Raw genomic sequence first — 6,367 nt, forward strand, 5'->3', positions numbered from 1 at the left:
CCATTACTAACTGGGCTTAATGTCACCTTACAATACAAAGGTGACATTAATGAGTCGCCCGCCAGGGCCGTGGGGTACTCGGTACCGGGTCTTGCGTTCACAGGGGGATGTCACGGTGGTTGCAACCCGGTCGGTCCATGGCCCTGGCCGCCCATGTAAAAGGGGAAGGTCTTTAAAGGCAATAAAGTTTATGTTTGTGACGCCACCTGTGGTATTCGGTCAGTGGGGACCGACGCTGCTTTAAGGGGTCCTCTGGGGTGATGTTATGGCAGCTAGATGGTATAACTTCCCACAGGTGAAGTGTATCCCCAGGGCTCCCGGTGTGTAGATGGAAGATGGTGAATGGCGCAGTAAAGAACGAGGACACAGAGTTGCAGTCTCTTTACCTTGTTTACAGAAGACTTCAGGCAGCCACAGTCCAGGGCACCAGATCACAGGGCAAGCAGGGTCCGGCCGGCTTGGAGGCAAGTTAGGAGTCCCCTTGTCCAGATGGAAATCAAAGCTTTCCTCTAGCGCCGTGGTGTTGTAGTCCCTTACTGCCTATGGCTTCAGATAAGGTCCTCACAGATTTTCTCTCTCTCTCCCCCGTATAGACTGGTGACTTGAGTCTGTTTATAGGGACTCTAGCACACCCCGGGCTCTAAAGGTGTCACCGTGTCTCCTGGGTATTAAGGCGGACAGGTAATGTGAAGTTCAGCTGTCTTGCCGGTCTCTGATGTAAGTTGTAGAGGTCCTTACAACCTCGGTGTTCTGGCTACCAGTTTCTGTGCCTCGGAAGGAGGCAGCCTGCTCATGGCTGGTCTCCCGCTGGTATCCTTTCCTGTGCTTTGCTCTCCTACACGGTCACTGCAAGATATTCGGCTTTCTGTATGTCTCTTTCCAGGAACTGCAGCACTGTGGCTACACAGCTCCGTAAACCCTCTTCTGCCTCAGACTGATCCAGTCTGTTTCCTGGCAAGAACTGTTCTCTCCTTCCCTCCAAAAACTATCTTATATATGGGGAGTCACCTAGTAAATAGGATCAAAAGCTCCCCCTGGTGGCCTGGAGTGTGAATGTGTTGCATGCTTGTGTTTTCCTGGTTCCAGTTATCCCTTCTTGCCTCCAAATGTAACATCACTCTCCCCGTGAGGAAACCAATGCTACTATGACGACCAGGACCCTGGGCCACCACATTAACCCCTTATTACCCCATATGCCACTGCTACAGGGCAGTGGGAAGAGAGAGACTAAATGCCGGAATTGGCTCATCTTACAGATGGCCATTTCTGGGGCCGCTGGGGGCTGGTATTTGTAGCCAGGGGGCAATATCCATGGTCCCTTCCTAGGCTATGAATATCAGCCCGCAGCTGTCTCCGTAGTCTTTCTGGCAATAAATTATAGGGGGACCCCACATCATTTTTTGGGGGGTCCCCCTATTTTAATAGCCAGTAAAGGTTAAGTATACAGCTGCGGGCTGATATTCATAGCTTGGGAAGCTCCATGGGTATTAACCCCTTCCCAGGCTACAAACATCGGCCCCCAGTCACTGGCTTTCCCACTCTAGACTTGAAAATTGCGCGGGGGCCCACGCAATTATTTTTCCCTTTTTTGTTTTAAATTAAACAGATATTACGTTTAGGGCCGGGGTCACACTTGCGCACCTCAATACCCGTCACTTCCGCCGCCACTCGGGACCAGAGTGTGCGGCTGCATGTATTTCTATGCAGCTGAACGCTCTGGTCCCAGTGCCGGCTATCGAGGTACGAGACTCGTGGGAGTGTCTCGCAAGTGTGACCCCGGCCTAACGCAGATTTTGTGTGTGTGTCTTTATTTAACTCTTTATGTACCATTTTATTATGTTTATTACTAAACATTGGGATTTGTATTATCTATCTATTTATCTATCTATAGGTCTATTATCTATCTATCTGTAGATCTATCTATCTTTCTGTGTGTGTGTAAACATTATTCTTCAATGGATTATATAAATGAAGATTTTAGACAAGAAATGACTTCACAATTCTTTTTTTTTTTTTCAATAATAGATCTTTATTTAGCTTTCAAAAACGCATACAAATCCGCATGAAAAAACTCATCAAAAAAGCATCAAATCCACACAAAAAACGCATAAAAAACTCACCACAAACGTGCAGATTTTAGCTACGTTTTCTGGCAAGAGATGCAGATTCTGTGCAGAAAAATCCGCAGGCAAATCCACAACGTGTGCACATACCGTAATTCTCTAGCCGAACAATCATCCCCCGCAATATTTTTATTGGACATTTCACCTGGGGCCTGCAGTAATAAAGTATTGGATCATACAGTATGGGCTAAAAAAAAAACCAAATAAACAAAAAATATATATTTATAGATCCATTTATCCACCTAAAAATAAAGAAATTAAAACAAATAAGTAATAATCAAGTCCAATCTTTCTAAATATGACGTTCTTTAACACATACATTATAAAAATCATAAAGTAAAGAAAAAAAAATCCAAAACTGTTATTTTTTGATTAATAAAATGCAATAAAACAGGATAAAAACATTGTCTTTGCCTAAAAATGGTTCCATTAAAAACTACTGCTCAGTACAAAAAAAAAAAACCAAGCACTAACAGCTTCATGGATGCAAAAATAAAAAAGTTACTGATCTCGGAAAATGGTGACACAACCAAAAGGTCATGAAATAGTATAAAAAAAGCAATAGAAGATTGGTTTATCCAGAATCGTACTGACTTGGAGAATCATGTTTTCATATCATTTTTACTTCACAATGAATTCTGTAAGTACGACCCCCCCCCCAAAAAAAAAAAATATATATACAAAATGAATTTTTTTTTCCACCCACCTCAATTGTGATTTTTCTTTGGTTGTTTTTCTGTACATTAAAACGAATGGTGTCATTCACAACTACAGCTCGTCTCACATAAAACAATCCCTGAAATGCCAATGTCAAAGGAAAAATAAAAAAAACTCTTGGAAGATGAGGAGGAAAAAATGAAAATGCAAAAAACTGATCTGGTAAAATTTTGTCTGCTAACAGCTGCCACTAGGGGGAGCTCATCATACATTGATGTATACAGAGTTTAATTTGTAGACTGATACCATGGCGACACATAGTTCTGCATATGGGGCTCAAGACACAAAACGATAGAAATGTTTTATTTGACTTTATGGACTATTATAAAATAATTCACATTTTTTTTTAGAGCACATGATACAACGTACCCAATTTCCCACCTCTGTTGCCAGATAATATGGGAATGTGTTGTCAGTATATTGTCAGATGGGACCGACAGAAAACCTTGCAGGCATTAGGGAAGGGAAGAATGTGTTACATTATCGAGCCTTAAAGCAAAAAAAAAATGTATTCTTCACAGGAGGCAGGAAGAAGTGAGAGATCGATGAAATATGTCTGCTACAGGAGCTGAAGGAGACTTCATATTCTGGAACAGTTTCAAGGGTGCCAACACTTTTGCCCGGGACTGTATACACATGTATTTCAGGCAGAAAATGTAAAAAAAAATATGTATTTTTGCAAATGGATTTCTTTAAAAATGTTGCACTGTTTTGATTTTACCGGCTCTTTGTTTTCCAGCACATTCAACTTTAATGTGGTCAGTGGTCATCGGTCGGCCGGGAGTAACTCAGAAAAAGACAGATAAAAAAAAAAGTTAGAAACTCACTGATGGATTCTCAGTTACCTCATTCTGCACCCAGCAATAGTCCAGGCTAAAGAAGGCAAACGGTGCAAATTTGTCCACTACTTTATCATTGATGACATATCCTTAGGAAAGTCTGATCGGTTGGGGCCCGACAGCCAGCACCTGAGTGTCGGCGGAGGCAGTCACATGCCCTGCCTATACTGTACGTACGCCACCCTGAACCCCCTCATGCCTCAATTTTTGAGCATAGGACCATCGTTCCCAGCATTAGTCACATAGGAGTATGCTTGCAGACGCTGGTCATCCACAGGCTGCTCAGTACGAATGTAGTTGCTGCTATTAGATTTCCATGTTTTAGCTTTATTCTGACATTTTTGGCATCTTTTGCTGCAATTTTTATTTTATTTTTCTCTGTATACAATTATTTATGCTCCTTATTTAGAGAGTTTCTGCCTCATTCGAGCTATTGTGTTACCAAGACATACGATTAGGCTGCAGACACGTAAACACAGCTGCTGTTTGTTTTATCACAGGAGGCTCTTCTTTTTCTTCACATTTTAAAGAAAATACAATACCATCAAAAATTCATTTATGTCTTTGGCTTTCAATTTGACAGATTTCCCCATATTATTTCATATTATTGCGCTATTCGGTTAGAATAAACCATCATGCAAAATGGAATGAGCGAAAAATTGCATTGAAACGCCAGCAGAAACGTGAAATAATGGCGCCATACTGTAACCGAGTCCGATATCATACTAATGACCATTTCTGGTGATTTTTCCCTTTTATTCGACTTCTGCCCACCATTTTAAAGGGGATGTGTCACATTGTATATCCCTTCTTATCTGCGGATTACAGAGCAGGAGAGGCTGAGCAGACTGAGACACAATTTTATAAGGAAAGATTCCGTATAACTTTTAATTACTGCTCAGTTTGGGCTTAGGAGTCCAGTGGGCGGTCCTACACAATGATGAGCTATCTTTGCATGCACACTTAAACACGGAAAGTTGTCAGTCACTAATAGGACCGCCCACTGGGCTATTAAGTAATTCAAATTAATAAATGAAAAGTTTCACTGAATCTTTTCCAAATTTCAATAAATATCAGTAAATATCAATCTGCTGAGTATCTCCTGGTTTATACTCGGCTGCTAACAGACCAGACTGCATCATGTAGTGGATCCAGGTCACTCAGGAACAGGAGCGTAACAAGGGTGCGCCGTGACGGATCCTGAGTGGGAGGGCGCCGGCCGACTCCAGCTCTTATTTCAACTGGATGTGTGTCCTCAGACGCACATTCAGATGAAATGTATTATGGCACAGAGACCAGCAGATTCCCTGCACCACAATACAGTATATACTGCATATTATACAGTATATGTATATATATTTTTTAAATGTGCTGAAGAAGAACGATGGATATTATTACTGGAAAGGGCCCAGGATGGGGGACATTATACCAGGAAGGAGCAATGGGGGAATATTGTTATAGAAAGGGGCCCAGGATGGGGGAAAATTAGTATAGGATGCAGACCAGGATAAAGGGGAGCATTATTGTAGGGAGAGACATTATTATTGGAAGGGGTCAGGACAGGGACATTATTACTGGAAGGCACCCAGAATTTGGAACATTTTACCAGGAAGGGGCCCAAGATGGGGGACATTATACTAGGAAGGGGCCCAGGATGGGTGACATTGTTACAGGATGGAGGGGCATTATTACAGGAAGGGGCTCAAAATGGGAGCATTAATTCTGGAAGGGGCCAGGTGGGAGACATTATTACAGGAAGGAGACAGAACAGGGGACATTATTACATAGGGGGCGAATACGCATGTGTCATGAGTTTACTGCAACAGAGAGAGGCCAGAGGACCATGGTGCCTAATATCAAGTACTACTACACTGATTAGAAGCACTTCACCTTCATATTAAAGAGTGCAGGTTTCTGCTAGCAGTGCAGGGATTAATCTGCTCAGATGAAAGCTCCCGGAGCTTTCCTGTTTTGATTGTCTCAGCTGTTCAGTATTTTCCACTCCTCTCTGCTATATATACTCACCTCTGGCAATCAGGGATTGCCAGTATTAGTTATATAGTGTTTGGTAGTAGATTTGGAGGTTTTGGTTGTTTGAGGAGGCGTTTGTAGTGTTGTTCAGTAGACTGTTGTTTAGTAATTTGTCTTTGTGCATATCCTCATCCTCTCCTATTTGGTTTTTCTTTCCTTTACTTCCCAGTGTTTCACTCTGTTGTTTGTAAGTGCATATTTGTATGATTGGTATTTTCATTTATCCCTTTACGTCTTCTCTTGTTAGTCTGGTTTTGTGTATACTTATACTCTACAACTCCCCACTTCACTGGGTGGAGGAAGGGACAGATAAGGACTGATTTAGAAGCTCAGCAAGGCATGTGGCCCCCGGCATCTTCACCATCAGAAGTAATCCGGGAAGCAGGGATAGCTAGGGCATCCTTAGCTTTAAGGATAGGGAAGAGCCCCTAGCCTCGGGATATCCTGTAACAGTGCAGTGACAGCATGATTTTATAGGTTCCAGAATGCTACAAGTGCCCATACATCTAACCAATATACAGATGAAGGCCAGGTCCATCAAACACTAGTTACGCCACTGCTCAGGGGGCATTATTTGGTTTAAAATGGAACTTGGGGGCCAATATTTATTTTAAGGGGGCACTCGGGTCACATTATTATTGAGTCACTGGCGCAATA

Source organism: Ranitomeya imitator, chromosome 1 (genome assembly GCF_032444005.1).
Source record: "Ranitomeya imitator isolate aRanImi1 chromosome 1, aRanImi1.pri, whole genome shotgun sequence".
Lineage (NCBI taxonomy): Eukaryota > Metazoa > Chordata > Amphibia > Anura > Dendrobatidae > Ranitomeya > Ranitomeya imitator.